This window comes from Osmia lignaria, chromosome 2, assembly GCF_051020975.1.
Source record: "Osmia lignaria lignaria isolate PbOS001 chromosome 2, iyOsmLign1, whole genome shotgun sequence".
Classification (NCBI taxonomy): domain Eukaryota; kingdom Metazoa; phylum Arthropoda; class Insecta; order Hymenoptera; family Megachilidae; genus Osmia; species Osmia lignaria.
Window position 1 is genome coordinate 11014803 of NC_135033.1, and position 17552 is coordinate 11032354.

General features: G+C 45.7%; 1 protein-coding gene across 12 annotated transcripts in view; it reads right to left on the bottom strand.

Annotated features, from left to right (window-relative positions):
* Positions 1-17552, bottom strand: part of LOC117608569 (uncharacterized protein CG43867) — a 71753-nt gene that overhangs the window by 34566 nt on the left and 19635 nt on the right. The gene's annotated exons all lie outside the window — the stretch shown is intronic.

Consider the following 17552-nt stretch of genomic DNA (forward strand, 5'->3'; position numbering starts at 1 on the left):
GGTTCCGGAAATTAAGACGAATGAAATATCCAACGCACTCTTGGCCGGACATATTTCACGGTAAACGAGGCGGTCTCCGAGCTGACGATAGAATTCGTCGCGGTAAATTAGCCGAGTCGGGCGTTCATCATCCTTGACCTAAGACCATTAGGTTTGCTCGATATCGATTCGCTGTATTTTTAGCAGAGCCCCGTAAACGACTGCCACGTTGAATCGATCGTTTAGATAGCTCTGCATTTTCATACATTGCAAAGCGACTCTTATTTATTTCATATAAAACGAGTAAACCACGCGTACGTTTCACGGACGGTATCTCATCGAGGTATTTCCAGGTATCAGAGGACAGAGTATAAAACAAGGATGTGCCAGAGGCAGGTATCCGTGGCGCAGGGAAAAGTAGCAACTCGACGGTGCGGAAGCGAAGCGGATGCAACGAGCGCTGACAATATAACTATAAAGCCGTCGTCGTAGTTGCGATCTTCGTTATTCTCGCGCTATTTTCGCCGTCGTTTCCGGCGGCGCGCGGTGAATCAGCGGCCAGACAAGTGGAAAGCCATGCGCTTACGTAGAAAAGGAAGCAGGCCAACGGGGGGGGGGGGGGGGGGGGGGGGGGGGGGGAGTAAGCGTGTAGCGTGGGTGTGCTTTTATTATCGTGTCATCCCGTGAGTGCAGCCGGTCCTCCTCTTCTCGTCGCGTTTCGTCCACAATTTTTATATTTCCCTTTTAGGCTGCGACCGTGAGATAAGCGAGATGTTTGCGAATGAAAATCGCCCTTTCAATCCTTCGGCAAATATCTAATTACATTGCGCCTCTGGTTAGAATGGAATAGAAAACAAAGAAAGCTCCATGAATCAGTGCTCGCCGCATTATAGGCCACGAACCGTAACGAAATTCGCGCTAACTCGCCCGGTGAAGATATTTTAATTGCCGGTCATTAAACGGGCGCACGTCGTCGCGTATAGCGTCGGTCGATTGCCGTGCACGGGCTTTACGTTTAATTGGCCATGCTCGAGAATAGACAATGTTACGCAAGCAAACCATCTGCACCCCGACGCGACGGTAGGGGAAAAAGTAGCTAGAAACACCCCGACAACCACGGATATCGATGCTACACCATTCTCTTTCCTCGTGAAAAGCGAGGACGAAAGTGTTTGAAGAAAAAGGGAAAGTAGCGAAAAACGTGACGGAGGAGGAGAAGGAGGAGGAGGAGAGTCGCGTTGGAAGAGATGGTCGGTAGTTTAATTTATAAATAGAGCTGCCGGGAACGGAGGCTGGTAGTTAATAAGCCCTCGCTTTGAACTTACCAACGAGAACGGGGATCGTTCGTATCCAGCGAGCGGATCGATTCGAGATTTAGATAATACCGTCTATTAGTTCTCGCGTAATTAGAAACGAGCGAGCAAAACTGATCTGACCAATGATCCTTTCAACGTCAAACGTGCTCCATTATTCATGAAACTGAACGAAATAACCTTCCCTTCTGGACACGATTTACAGTTAATGCTTCTAAACGGTCCTAAACGGTCCTAAAAGCGCGGAAAACACTTATTCATCAAGACTTTACGATCCATTTGTGATTATCGTAAAACGTTGAGACACGATTAAGGGAAAGAAGAATACGCGGGCAACGCAGTCCGAATAATGGTCGAGTTGCTCCACTAGCATCGAGAAAGTACTCTCACGGTCGAACCGGAAATGGCAGCGTCATTTAGAGCCATTTGCAAAACCCGTCCCGCTTCAATTTACCCTCCTACACGTTCCATCGTGAAATACTCGCGCGTAAAATGGAGCATGGCTAGCCGTTCGAAAGAGAGAGGAAGAAAGTTAGGAGAGGACACGTCGCGAGAGTAGAGAAGAGGCTAATCTTCTCGAAGGTGGCTGAATTTTTCAGGCATCGATTTAAAGAGTAACTCCTCCTCCTCTATTCACTCGCTGAAAAGTCGCTTACGAGAAATTTCGCACGACCATCCTGTATTCGTACGAGATGGAAGGATTTTCACTTTACGATTCTCTCACCTAATCCGCCTAAAGGTTGCTCGTAAGCGAGAAGCTTCGTTCGTCGATACGCTTCGCGACCTTTTCACGGGCTTCTACTACTGCGTATCGTAAAAGAGAAATGGAATTACATTTTTTCCTTACCGAGATAATTTCTCATTTACCTTGGAACGTAGTAATTAAAATTCTAAAAGCCGCAACAGCGGCCGAAATAAAAAGATCCGCGCGCTAAAGAACCATTTAGATCCATTAACCGAATTACTGGCCGCGCTACTTCATCATCCAGCGTAAATAAATTGAATCGCGATTCAATCACACTCCAGTTTGTTTGTTTCAGGTCTTTGAAAACTTTCCTGGATACGGTTCGAAGCGTCTCAGGGTCCATCGGTAACGCGTTCAAGCTCGCACTTGTTCGAAGGGGCTTGAATTTCCAGCATTGAATTAACTCGAAACAATATATATCGCCGGCATTGTGTACGAGCAAGCTCGTTGTTCAGCTTCCACGCTCGGCTACTTCATTTATCAAGTTAAACAATGAACCCGGTGCCTCACCCTCGTCTCTCTTAGGCTATCAGCCCTCTTCGAGCTTTGCTACAGAAAATCTCTTTCCCGCTTTTTCACTCCTCCATCCTCCTCCGCCGGGCTTCCGTTTCTTTTCTGGCCCAACGTTTCACCGCGGCGCGGTTCCTTCTCCACCGAGCGTCAGATTTTTTTCCGCGAGAAAACAGACGAAACGTTTCATCACACTTTCCTTCCCCCTTCTGGGCGTCGCGTCGCGTCGCGTCGCGTCCTGAAGGATAATCAAAAGTACCGTCGTGTCGGTGATCTTATTGAGAGAGCTCGTTTCATGAAATTCTAACTCAATTTCCGGACTGGCTCGATTCCGCAGCTTCTTCCTCAACGTTATCGCACTCTAATCGTCGTGGAAACGAATCTTCGCTACGGTCCAATGCGAAGACGTAAAAAGGTTGGTTGTAAAACTGATACTGGATGAAGGGAATCCGAGGAGAATCCGGGATAGTCCGGGGACTTTTTTATGGCTAACTTTGGAACGATATTTGGGGAGGATAAATGTGATCGCGCAACTATCAATTTTTACGCGACAATGTTAGAATAAATACAAAAGGCAAGAGGCTTTCGTAATACCGGAAACAATGCCCTCGTACTTTTGGTGTATTTAAGTTCGTTCTTCGAAGGCAATGCCGATACATCGATGTATCGAGCCATTTTCGATGGAACTAACGAACCGTGGAATTAGAGCAGAGATATAATACGATAACACAGGCTATATAGGAAAGGTAGACAGAGGCGGAGAATCGCGTTGAAATTTAGTAGTTTAATCCAACCGACGAGGCCGTTGCTGGATGTGATTTAACGGTCGATGAAACTCTTGTTTATCGTCCTGCTACGATCCTCGTTCCCTTCCTTTTCTCACGGCCAAAATTCGTGGGACGAGTAAAAACGTCGCGTCGCGGAGGAAAGTCGTTCCATTTTCCTGGGCGAATCACGACGAAGCAAGGACGCATCCCGGTAGGATAGCCGATTCTCCTCGGTAGAATGATTCTAGACGAGAGTTTTCAAACGGCTGGCTGGTTGGCCATTTACCGTCCAACAGCAGACACTCGTCGTGAAAAGAAACTTAACGCCTCGAAATCAGCGGCAAATTGACTTTCTCCTTTCTCTCTCTCTCTCTTTTTACTCTGGTCATCCTCCTATCTTATTAAACGCCTTCGCTGGCATCTCTTTCTCGTTTGCTCTTTGGCGAAACGCCTTCGAATTATGTACCTTAATGTTTCCACCCTTCTCAACAACCTTCGTTCTTCCTTATTTTCGCGGAAAGTCTCTCGTGAAAGAGCTTCGAGATAATGGGGCGAATGGCAGGAGGAAGATAGCCGAGTTTCAAATTATTTTACAAATATCTTACATCGAACGCTGATATCGAGCTGGATGAAAATTTCGCGTAGGTGAAATTGTTCCGGTAACGGTAATTACGGTAAATTTCAGCTTGGGTGATTAACACATTCTTGAAATATTACCTGCGCCGAGGTACACGCAAGTATTCCATCTAGTTAGTTCGGTTAGCCGCTTTGAAATATGCACTAATTTCCATCTCGTCGAAATACTGCTGAACCAATCTCACCTGCATCCAAGTTTTCCTACTCTACGAGCCGAAGCACATTTTCTCCCGGGTCTGACCACGCTTCGCTTCAATCTACTTACTCGCCAACCTTTATAACAGTAGAAAATCCGAAGAATTCCCAGCTAGTCCGAGAAACAAGAACCAAAAGGATGATTTTCAATCTCGTGTCTGACGTTGTCGTTACGTCTACCCAACCTTTTAATCAATTCCCCGTGTCCCGAAACTTTTCGTTACCTCCTCCAGCGATTCTCCCTTTTCTTGTCTTATCACGATCGTACTCCGTCTACTCGCAAACACGAAAACTGAACCGGCAAAGTTTTTTCATTGAAAGAATAACTTTTCAATACGAGAACCAAAATTCTCATCGCGATTAAAAGAGGGATATTTTTTTTTTTTTTCTTTTCAATTAAATTGGTAGTTTCAGAAAAGAGAAAAGGATACGGCGGTGATTGAACAGAACGCAGAGAGTCGACAGAAGGACCTGATCGACCCTTATCGGTCCGAAGGGAACCGCTTGACCAAATCGCTCGATAAAAATCCCATCGAGCACTTTATTTTTTGCCAGTCTTTGTCTCGATTTAAAACTGTCCCTATCTCGATACCCGTGGGTCCCATTATGCCACTCGATTCCTTCGCTATTTTCCACCGTGGCAATTTATTGAATTATTCAAAAGATTAAGCTTTCGAAGTGGAAGCTTCTGATACTCGACAAATCCTGCAGGTTTGAGAAAATAATGAATCGATACCACACACACACACACACACACACACACACACACAGACACAGTGGACGCGGAGAAGTTCGCAAACGAGGAGTCCACAAAAACCAAGTCCCTTTTTCCCTACGTTTTTAATCACGCGACCTGTCCCATTGTTTTCATTGTCATCACGTGCTCATCTACCATTGTTTTTTCAGCGAAATGAGTTTCCGTTCGAATGCGTTCGGTTAACGCGTCCGATCCTTGGACGTTTATCGTTTCGAACGCGGACTCTGAAAATTCAACCGGAAAAGCGATACACCTTTCTCGAAAGTGATATCATTTCGAGAAATTCTATCGTACCCGTTGAAAGAAGTTTCCTCGTAGGAAATTGCATTTAACGAAGTACCGGTGGGGTAATAAAATAGGAAGAAAGTGGAAAAAGAAGAGGCAGTTGGACGAGTTGAATGGCTCGATTTAGCAAAGTGACGAGAGACACGGGAACGATATAGAACGGGGGGTAGAGAAAAGTTGCCAGCCGCTTGTTTTACGCGATAACGTTACGTTTCCGTTCTCATCGGCGTATTAGTTGAAAAATCGAGCGTGGCAAGGGAGTAAGCATCGGAGAAAAAGAGAAAGCAGCAACGAATGTAAGAGCAGTTCAGGCAAAGTGCAGAGAGGGTACTCCCAGAACCGATAAACTTCCTCGAGATAACTTCTCTCGGGCTAAATGGGCTCGCCTCGTACGAGCAGAGCTTCCCCATGCTAACTTCTTCCTTTTTCTTTTTTCTTTTTTTTTTCTTTTTTGAAAAAGAAGCAGAAACCATGAGGGACGTATACAGGTTCGCGAAAAAGGCAAAGGCCAGGTTAATCGAATCTGTCCGAAGCTTTTAAAACGCTTTTGTGCCGGCTAATTCTCTTGTAAAGAGCCATGCTTGCAGCTTCTTTTCCCCTTGAAAAATGTTCACCTGTTCGAACTGACATTTTATTTCATTCGACTTTTAGTTGTAGGTGTTGAATTCCATCGTTGAACTTGAGTTTTATGGATAAGGGAGGAAACGTTTGGCTATTAGATTTAGAGAGAAAGAATCTGCTAGGATAGCTCTATCGATCAGGAGAATCGTCCGGCAAACGAAAGAGCCCCAGCTTCCTGCTCCATTAAATCCTACATCCAATTCTTTTTCTTGTCGTACACAGGCTGAGCCGAAACCAAGTAAATCACCAACTTTGTTTCACTGTCCTTTTACTATTAAAAAGATTCAACCTGATAGGATTCTACAATTAAGTAACACTAGCTCATCTTCGAAGTATTCGTTTCAGGTTTTCAAGCTATTACCGATTCGGTTGACACTAATATTTAGGTAAGATGATTAACCTTGTTTCGCGTTAAGATTAATTACCTCTGCTATAGAATGCCACGGAAGCGAGGATGAGTGGCTAATTAGAAAGGCAGATATCTTGTCAAACTTGTGTTTTCACTAGAGAAAAAGAATCGCGCAAGTTCAATCACGCTTCGAAATGAAGAAGCAGAGGTAAATCCGCATTCCGAGGAACTTTCTTTCCCAAGCACGGTCCATAAATCTTGCCGGTTCTGCCGTGAGAAGAGGGTTCGTCCAAGTGAAACAATGAAAATTTCACCGGTCGTTTCGCCGTTTACCGAGGAAGCCAGGGCCAAATGAAATTTTCACCGCATCGCCTGTCGAGACTGCTGAATCGTTCGCCGACGCTAACATTCTCGCTCTCGCGATGAAAGAAAAATCGTCGTTGCGTGCTGTTGAAGATCCGACACGTTCGCGAGAACCACCAGCTCTCTCCAGAGCGTTAATAATAATGGGGAAACTTGTGCGGTAGAAAATGTACATCTATGCCCCTCTTGTCGGCGTACCCCCATGACAAATTACACCCCAGGGTTTTATTGTTGTTCTTCTTGCTTCTTGCTTCTCGAACCACCTTTTCTTCTCTACCACTGTTCGCCTACGCCGTGTTTCGTAACTTTCACCATCCGTCCAACCCCCTCCCAGCTTGGCTAATTAATATATTCCGTACTGTTTACCACCGGTTGCTCGTTCGCCAACCGTGCTACACGTTTCTTTTCCACTTTTCTTACTACCTTCTCGGTCACCTGTTTTAATTACTTGTACCCCGTTTGATATACACGCGCCGTCTTTCATCCTCGAGTAACCGATGAATTGAAGAATTTTATGATCATGCAAGCCTGCTTGGAATTTAATAAATATGTATAAGGATAAATGGAACGATAACGGTAGCGATTTGAAAGACAGCGGAGAAGGAGCAAGGTCTAACTTGGTGCGATCGCGTAACAGGAAGCCCGAGACCTTCTACGAACGCAAAGAAAGCTCGATAATCCCGTTAAGGAGGCTTAGCTTCGTCGTCTTCGCGAGGTCTCTTAGACACCAGCCTGACCCAGCCTGTCTGCAACTGGTTGTGCAAGGTGTCGAATTATTTATCGCGGAGAAAGCGACGCTGCTCGTGGAGCAGCGAGGAAAATTAGAGGCCAGGGGAGAGAAAGATAAACGAGCCTCCTAGATTACTCCTCCTCTAAAGAAATAATGTATTATTTTCTGTATTTCTCAACGGGTCGTTCCTATAATCGCAATAAGAAATTCGGAAACATTCGAGGATAGAAGGGGAATCGAATCGAATCGAATCGAATCGAATCGAATAGATCGTGGTATCAGCGTATTCCTCGATTCTCGTAAAAGGAACGGAGAACGTCGAAGAGCTTACGATATACTGACTGCTTATCGAAGCGTTCTCCCTACCTCTCGTTCCCGTAGGAATCTATTCTTCCCTTCACGGTTGTCCAGCTCCCGGTTCCTTCCACACATTCAAGGAACGGGAACACACAGATGGAAACTTGGCCACCTCGGTTTGGCTTACCTCGCTGCCCAGTATATCTCCTTTTGACAAGCGGATACCGCGGAAACGCGGCCTGGTAAACAAGGAAAAGGAAGTGGCCGAGGGTAAGACGAGGGAAAAGCGAAGAAAAAGGTACGCGTGTAGCCTCGTATATCTCGAAAATTGGATTCGAGTCGAGAGATTCGTGCCTGTGATAAATTCTCGCGAGCTGATTTCCCGCTTCGCTACCCTCTCACCCCTTCGCAACCATAACCACCATACCTCTTCCTTGACCCAACTTTCGGACGGCAGTTACGAAAGATCAACTTGAAAACTCACCCTAAGATAGATGATATTGCCTTCCGCTTATGAAATGTAACCGGGAAATGTGCGCTTTCGATTTCTATCTTATGCTAACAGCAAACGCGTTAAATTGCTTCGATGGAAAAAATTGTAAGAGTTCAACCGTACGGTCTGAGATCATCAGACACCCTCTTTTTTCCTCTCAATTTCCCTTCTCGACTTTTTAAGGAGGAAGCAATTAAAACGTTTGTCCATCGTAATTCTAAGCCTCACTCTTTGCTCCACGCTCTCTAAAAGGGGTGAACAGGCTCGTTTCTGTGTTTCCGCTTAACTTAACCAGTCACCTGTATTTTCCTTCTTTCTTCCTAATAGACGCTATAAATTCTTGCTAACGAAAAAGAAAAAATTTGCAGAAATATTCCGAGAGAAAAATGGTTCCAGTTGAAAGAGAACGATTCTGTACAGAGGTTCGATCAATTCGAATGGAAAATCACTATTCAAAGGGTGGATTTGGTGAATGCTGTTCACTCGGTATATAAGAGAGACTGCAAATACGAGTGAACGGTAGACAAATCAGTCAGCAGCGAAGTCTGAAAACGCAGAGAAAGCTTTGCAGCTGGAAAAGCACGGTGTCATGGCGTTACAAGCGAAGGCGAACAGTGGAAAGAGGGTGAAAGAGAAGAGCGAGGGAGTCGCGAACGTATGACCCGACCCCTCCACTCCCTAACGAAATTTCCAGGCACGAGGAATTAATTACACCGACGGTTTCTCGCGCAGGCTTCGTCTTTGAGGGCTTAATGGTGGCTCGAAATGTCCTCGCGTACGATTCTCTGACGAACAGAGAAGCAAGAGCTTTCAACCGACGATACCTCTCGGATGGCTCGACTATTGGTCCAGACTTATCGCGACAAATCGTCGACCATCGATTTCTCTCCTCGTCGCGGCTTCAGCGATTCCACCGTTCCTCGAACCGTTTGCCCTTTGACGAATTGGCTCGAGACATTTCACGAGGAAATTGAATGGCCGAAGGGTAGCGGTCTGAACTTTGGACCGTTCCTATTTCGAAAGACAAAAATTCTCGGTTCCTTGGATAAAATTTGTAAAAAAGCAAGCAAAGCAAGCAGTAGCGCGGAGCTAGTGCGTATCGTGATCGAATCTGGTCGGAAGAAAAGAATGGCAAGAAAAGAGGATCGAGAGGATAGAAACCGTCTGAGCATTTCGGACAAAAGAAAAAGTCCGAGCCAGAGAAGAGAAAGACGAAGAAGGCGTCTCGTGTACGATCTTTCAACGTCGTTTCACAAGGAACATCAGACGCGACCCCGTTGGCCAACACCAACGCGGATAAGCCTTCCCTTTTCTTCAGCAATTTTCGCGGCCGTTCTCCTGTAAATCCCTCGAAAATACAAGCTCCCACGGAAAAGCGTGCTTTTATCACGCTGCATCACCACTGTCCTACAATCCTTTGTCGACTTCTAAGCCTGCCGACGCTTTTCACTCGTCTACACGATCAGGAAAAAAACGAAATTGCGAGCGTCCCCCGGCACTTTGTAAAATTGCTAGAAATTTCGGTGAAATTTAGTCCGCCGGCAAAAGGGTTGGACTCTCGACGTTCCTCGTTTTCCAGCTCTGACAAGGTGCAAGAAATTGGACCCGTACTCGCGACTTCTACCGCCAGACCGACGAAACAAACTCTCCTTTTTAGGATTCTCGTTAGAGCCTCTCCAGGAAAGGTGTTGAAGAGGATTGGACGCGTTGCTTGTTAAGGATGTTAAATTGAGTTTACGATAAATATCAGATATCTTTGCTTACACCTGTTATTTCTATGAATTTCGAAATAAAGTTTTATTCAAATTAGGAAACCCTCTTAATCTCAACGACAATTTCTGTACCCTACTCGGTAACTCTCCGTTTCTGTTCCATTCGAGAAATCCCAGGTTCCCGGTGGTTGTTCGCTAACACCAGACACAAAGACGAAGACCAGATCTCTCCAGCTGAGAGAGTCGAGAGTTAGCATGGTTGGGGAAAAAAAGGAGAACGAGGGAAAAAAATAAAAGGAGGACGCGCGTTCTCGTTACAGAACCGCGGTGAAGCGAGGCGAGGCGTCGCGACGCGGTGAATATTCTCTTTTGTGCCAGTCTCGGCTTCGTTAAAATTAAATATCGATTTTGCTGCCGGGCCATTTTATGCCGGCTACATTCTCCGTGCGATTCGTCGGCCGAAAACGAGACAAGGATTTCGTAATATCCTCCCCCGAAGAAGGGGAGGAAGGAGCGCGTGAAATCGATCAACGATTAAAGAAGAAGCACGGATTGATCCCCTGTAATATTCCATCTGACCCAGAAATGCTGATGCGCAACACATCAACGACACCAGTGTACCCCGGTGAAATATTAAAAAACGACCGTTCCACTTCTTCGGAGTCCGCGAGAGCCGAACGAATGACGGTGCAAGAAAACTCGTGTCCGCGCTCTCCCCTTTTGTCCACCACTCTGTTTTTCACTATACATACTGGGTCAAGAAGGGGCGCGAGGTCGCAAGAGACAGATAAGACACAGATAAGAGCCGCTTCAGAGTATCTCCTAGCTTTCACCGATCGTGGACAGACGATGCGCGATCGATTCACGCTGCTTGACATCGTTAACCCCTTCGCGCTACAATTTCATTCAATTCGATTTTTCAATTAACAACTAAATAATCCCGAAAAGTTCGATAATAACAGGAGAAATACAACGAGTTTGCCGCGAGTTTCTAACAGAGCCGAGATATTCAGAGTCCTCCGAATTTCCCGTAGAATCGTTTCGCAGCGTTTAATGCCGCAAGTTAATCCAGGACAGTAAGTTGCGAAACAACGAAGGCAGTTCCCTTCGAGTGCTAAACAGAAGGAACTCTCATTGGAGTTGGAAAGGGAACGCAACGCAACGCAACGCATCGCATTGCGTCCTCGCGAGCTAAAATCACCTCTTGCCACTCTAACTAACCCTGAAATTAGAGATGCTAGCTCGTCGTCGCCCAAGGGTCCGCGCGGGAGTTTGTTCACGAAACAAAGAGGTTCAATTTTCTGCAAGAGGAAAGCGCGTACGGTTCGAGAACAGTCTGTTACGTTAGCAGGGCAGAACGTCAAATGGCGGAACAAAACTAATTTTACAAAACGCCACGTGTTTCGCTCAGGTAAATTATTAAGACTGCTTTTACTCTCTTTCTCTCTGAACCAGGGAAGTCAATAGTTTCACCGTCACCCTTTAGAGGAGGTTAGGTTGAAGCGTGACGAGAAGGCAGCAGGGGTGCGCGAAAGTTTCGCCCTGGTCGCCTTGGGGGTTAAGCCGTTCCCCCGAATCGGAGGGGGGGAACAGGCCAAGATATTACGCGCCGACTTGCTTTCTCCGCGTGATTCGTGAAAAGCCCGCAATAAAGTGGACCGACATTATTTATTAATTTTCTGCGTGCCCAACGGACAAAGCCGCACCCCTCGCTAAGATCCCGAAGGGTAGCTAGCTGCTAGATCCTCTTCGGGATTTTCAACTATGTTAGGTCGCTTGAAAATTAACTTTTGCAATTTTGACAAAATGTTAGTCTATCTTCTCTTTAGAAAATTTCATATCCCTTAATAGAAACAGCTGCTCTCTGCGCTTTGAAAGAGAGTAGCATTTCGGTGGTTTTCAAGCATGTTCGTGGTAGAAAAATTTCACTTTGAAATCCGAGAAGGAAAAGTGATATCGCTACGTTCTCCGAAATACAAGGAACAAAACCGTGTTACGACGGTTGTACGGTCGTACATTGTTGCAGTGGAAGCTGTTGACAGGTTGTACCGTCGCGTTTTATATCGCAGGAATAATATCTCGCGTCGTATTCCTTGTACCGTGTGTCTCGTATAGAATCGAACAACTCGTGCGGAAGGAAAGCTAACTTTTCCGTTCTAAATCCAGCGTCGATAAATCACAGGAATTTTGAAAATTCATTGATTTAGTTAATTTTCGATCAAAGAGCTTCCGCTCGTAAAGGGTTAAATAGGAAGGCGAGGGATGAAACACACGGGTGTAGAGAAAAGTGCCGGATATCGTGGATGTTACGGGAGAAACAAGCTCGTGTTCCGTGTGCTTACACGCTACACTCGCCAGGGGTGGAGAAGCTTTATAGGCGGTGTAATATGTAACTGTCGCGAGAGAGCCGGACGTCCAATAAAAGCAAGCTTTTTCCTTGCCCTTTTTTTTTCCCCTACCACGGGGATAAATGGATCGACCGGACGTGAGTTTTAGCCTGGTGTACGAGCCAGCAGAGTTGCCAATCGCGCACCCTCCGCCTTTCTGCCGCGTCAAAAACAACCCGGAACGTTCGAGCATACAGGGCTCCGATCAAGTTGCGTCCCGTTGCAACAGCTGCGTCCGCGAAACAACTATCTTGTAACGAGTTAGCGACACGTGGGTCCAACTGTTCTTTCTCTGGAAAAGCCGCTGACACTGTGGTACCGTTGTTTCCGGCTAATGGTAACCCAGTTTCCCTGACGAACAGCGTGTACTAATGTGCTCGACGGATCAAAGTCGTTCGTAGATTTTTACGAATAGGCATAATGTAAGATATTGGTAGATTGGAAAATGTTAAAGAAGACACTCTGTATGCTCCGCGATGCTCGGCAAGCAGACACGCAAATTTCCGGTAGACTTGGAAATTTATCGAAACGCCCAAGAGAAACAAATTCTACCACCTGGAAAGTACATAGCCGGTACGTTAACGTACGCGCCGGAAAAATTGCCAGCTTTATTCCGTGCACGTTCGTTCAGGCTGGCAACGGTATCGAGTAAAATCGTTTAAATTCGCGGACGTGGATCTGCGACATCCTCCTGCGACGACGTAGACGAACAAATTCGAACCGTGTTCCTCCCTCTTTTTTTTTTTTCCCCCTCGATATTCGTGCGAACCCTCGCCAGGATAGGACTGCGAACCACGCGAGTGTCGATTTCTACGTGTACGCGTCCGTTAGCCTATGTGTACGTAACGGACACATGGGAAAAATCAATTGTTGCCCAAGGGCTTTTAATCACAGGCTCGATCTTTTTATTTCCACATCCCCGTCGAAAAGTTCACGGGTTTACCACCCTCGCCACCCTTTTCCATTACTCGCTTCGCCATGCGAGGCGTGCAAGAACGCTGACCGGCTGTGTCTAATGAAAAATCACCTGTTACCGTGAAAACCTGCTACCGGATCGGGGGCCTTCGTACCGATACTTTAACGAATTTTGATGTGTTTTCAATTACACTCTCGGTAATCGTTCTACCGTAGATTTTTAACAAAAACACTCAGCAGATTACACGATATTTAAAATAAAAACTCTCTACTTTTGATTAACCTTTGTAATTGAAACACGATAACTGCGATACCGTAATCTCCATTTCCTTTGTAAAGAGCTCTCAGTTAGTAGCCAAGAAGCTCTCTACTTGGGTCTCAATTAAACCGATCAATCGTGACCCTACTGCCATTCATCAATTCAACAAGTGCCAGTCTAATGAAACACGTACAGAAAATCCTGTGTACGGAACCGATTTTATTCTCTATACTCCCAGAGTGCAGCGAAACAAAGAGCAGCAGCAGCAGGTTTCAAGAAAAAGTGGAGCGACTACGATCGAACAGGAAACTGGAACTGAATGAGAAAGCGGTAAACTAATAATTAAACATCTTTCAGACTGAATAGATCTAGAAACCCTTTTGATCTACGTTAAAAACTCAATCGAATTCCTAGATATTCCAAGAAAATCATTTTCCAATCATTATGGAAATGCAACGATCTCGAGGATTCCAAGATAATTTCGCATTCGCTGAAAGCGGATTGTAGATACGTGTAATCTTCTGGTAGAAGAATACATCGGTGTTTATTGGTTCGCATGGAGCTGGTAAAATCGGTGTACAGCAATCTAGGAGTTCGAAATGCTCGATTTTTTGACGTTCCTATACCAGTATCGTTCGCTTCGAGTATATCCTGGCTATTGAATAGAGCCCCGATGCTTGTCGTGGATCGTTCATCGAACGAACGATACGATGGCTGCGAAAGGGAGTTTGCCAGGCTATGCAATACAGAGGTATTGTCACGAATACGATTACGATAGCAACAGTAAAGAGAGAGAGAGAGCAATGGAAAGAATTGATATTGCGATATCAACGCCGATACGTTATAGGAGAATTGCGAACGCCGCGCCGTCAGAGCGGAATCGTCGTTGTCGTTATTGTGTCTCGACGGTACAATGTTTTTCCACTCTCCGGGCCTCGATTAATAGATAAATCCTCGGCAAAGGTTTTTATCGTCGATGAAAGCCGCTTCGTTTCGTTGTCACGAGGTTTATTGGCCGTTGAAATTGGACTGAATTAACTGGCAGGTTTCGAGTAACGGGACGAAACGATAGCTAGTTGTTCGAACCGATTTCATTCCGTGCAATTCCGAATAGAGATGGAATCTGAAACTATATTCCGAGTAGATTCGAATCCGATCGTGTAGTTTGAAAAAAGAAAAGTTCGAATAAATATACGATCTTTCGAGTGGATCGTTCACGTAGTAACATGTCTCGTGTAAGCACCAAGGAATAATCTAGACCCTGACTTTTTACCAGATCCCTCGTCTCGACCCTCGAGGTTCTCCTGCCCATTGCCGGACACGTAAATCTCGAAGAAAGCGTTCCTTGGACGTGGAAACACTTTCACGGTCGAGAGACGACGAGCACACACGACCGAGAGCTCATTTGACCAAACGTACGATAAACCTTCTGTCTAACGGGCTGAACCTCCCCCTTTACGAGCGGATTCTTTTGCGTAAGGGTTCCTCCTCGTGTCCTTGCAACAGGCTTGCGATTCAACAGGCAGCAAATTGTGTGCTTGCTACCGAGGGAGAAGGGTAACGAGATCGCGAAGGGTGCACTCTATAATACAGTCGATACACGAGGCCCTTTTTTTTCATGCTCCGAGGCTTGGGGTAAGGTGAAACCACGAGTGGTTGAAAGAAAGTACGCCTTGTTTTTCACGCTGGTCAAAAGCACGCGCTCTCAATGCTTTTCTCCTTTTCTCCAACGATATCGGAACGAGCTTTCTTTTCTGCTGAAATGCTTTTTTCATAGTTTCGTCTTTGTTCTTCGGTATCTGACGCTTTTTGCGAGGAAACATTTCTTACGTTTCGAACGAGACGCGTTCGAGAAAACCATTAAGAAAGGGCATAGATTGGTTTACTTGCCTCGCGATCCGCGAGATGGAATTATCATAACATCGACTGCATTGCGGAGGAATATCGATTACACGGTGTACGAAGAAAACAGGAGAAGAAAGAAACGGGTGGTTGTTCGTAGAAGAAGGATATCGTGGGCGGAATAAATTGTTGGACAAAAAGTGAAACGTAACGCGGTCACGCGAGTAAAAGGATCGCGTTATAAATTTTTCCCAGGGTTGCTCAAGAATCGTGTTGTAAGTAGGAGAAGCCGGTGCGGGGAATCGCGATGTTTCCTTCGTAAAAGCAGTGTCTGAAAGGGTGTACAGGTGTGTACGGGGTGGAATTAAAGGAGAGAACCGGGAAAGGGGTGACACTTCTCGGTTGCTGTAACGTAGGGACACACGGAGCCACCCCAATTTACGATTACGAGCCACCAGAGGGTTCAAACGAAGGGTTAAACCGGGCTTAATCAATTCTCGTCGAGACTGTCGCCGTTTCCAGCTGGATTTTCAACAACGTTACGGAATTTCGATTGGCTCGTATTACTTTTATCACACCAAAAAAAAGAAGATTGAAAAGCAATTTCTCTAATTACAATTTAGAAAATCTAACGTACTGCAATTAACTGTGAAAGGATTGGTAAGATTGGTAAGAGGCAATATCGCGAAAGGTAACAAGATGTTCAGAAACCACAAAACCATGTACCAATACGTCACGGATTGGTCAGATACGAGCCAGTCCATTTTACGCTTACGGTCCACCCTTCGGACTCTATCGTCTGATAAAATCCTATCGACAAAGCTGTCCAGTATACCCTTTGGATACATTTCTTCCCCTGGCCAGCACCCTTTTACGGGGCGACGAACGATCGTCTTCTCCCCACGGGAGACCAGTTCCAGCAGCCTGCAAGCCAGCACGAAATTGCAAAGCCGTGGCTTTCTGGAATGAGATTCGCAACAGCCATCGTCCGTTCCAGGATATTCAAGCAGAAGTCCCTTTGTAACTAATTTCCCGACCGTTTCTGGGTCCTCCTTCGTTACCCTGCCATACCGTTCCAATCGAATCACCACGAAAACGCACGAGGGAAATGGAAATAATTCGATTTCTAACCCTTTACCGTCCACGCGTATGATTACCTTTTAATGATCGTTACACTCGATATCCACGTTGTCACCAAGGGTACTTGAAATCTTAAAAATATCAATTTTTATATTCGTCAGCGTGCGTTAACTGCACGAGAAGGGAAAGAGATACGAGACAGGAAAAAAAAAATGATCGCGCATTGCAACTTTCTCGACTTGCAAAGTCTCTCGGTGCGCTTCCATATACTTTCCTTAACAGGTATTTACTGGAAACCACAAAGCTTTCATTTTTACGACGCTTTACCAAGTGTTTTAACCGTACTACCCGTATTTTACACCATCGCACAGTCCATGGAGAGGAAAAACGTACAAGAAATTGAAACTGCAAGCTTTTCTTGCGGCAGAATTCCGAAAGTATTCTTGGAAAAAGTGCATCACTTGCAAACGCGCATGCCAGATGCAATCTAATCAAATTACCGAACATCTCCGACAGAGATTCGATGAGTCAGCGGTAAAAAAAATAGCGGAAGGAAGGATGAAAGTACGAGGAGAACTCTATCCTAAATTGATATTAAGCCTTGTTCCGGTTCCTGATGCAGCAACGGCGTGCAACGAGGAAAAGTCGGAGGGTGGTCCAGTTCGAGCGTGGCTCGATTTATTCAGACGCGGTCGCTTATTGGTGCGGAACTTTTCTCGGCAGACGAGACGCCCGGCGTCGTGGCGTCGTGGCGCCGACTACACCGTACACACACCACCACCGGCAAATATTCACGTGTACGTACCCGTCTTCCTTTAAATAAAGGATCGAATTCGGGCAGACTTCCGGCGACGTGTTCGCTACAGAAACCAGAACCTGGGACGCGCGTTCCACGATTTTATTGATTTTATCAATTTAATCAAAAAAATCAAAAAGAAAAAAAAAAAAAAAAGAAAAAAGAAAATAAAAACACAGGCGCAAATCGAAAAGTTCGAAAAGTGCATACGAAATAGAGCAGCTCTACTTTCCTGCTGTCAGCGATGTATTTTTATAGCAGTCGATTTCGATGCAAAAATATACATAGAGCAAGTTATACGAGGTGCTGGATATATTCGCGTTCGTTTCACCGTCGTATCGTATTCTTCCCGGATGACACTCGCCTCTCGTCGATTATCGATCGGCTGTCTCTCGATTCGAGCCGTCTGGTAAGGAGTAAGAAAGAGAAAGGGAGATATCATCCTCGAGAGCGGAAAACCGGCTGGCTGCTGTACCGTCTCGTTTCCGCACACGTGCGCACACCTGCATGCGGTACACGTA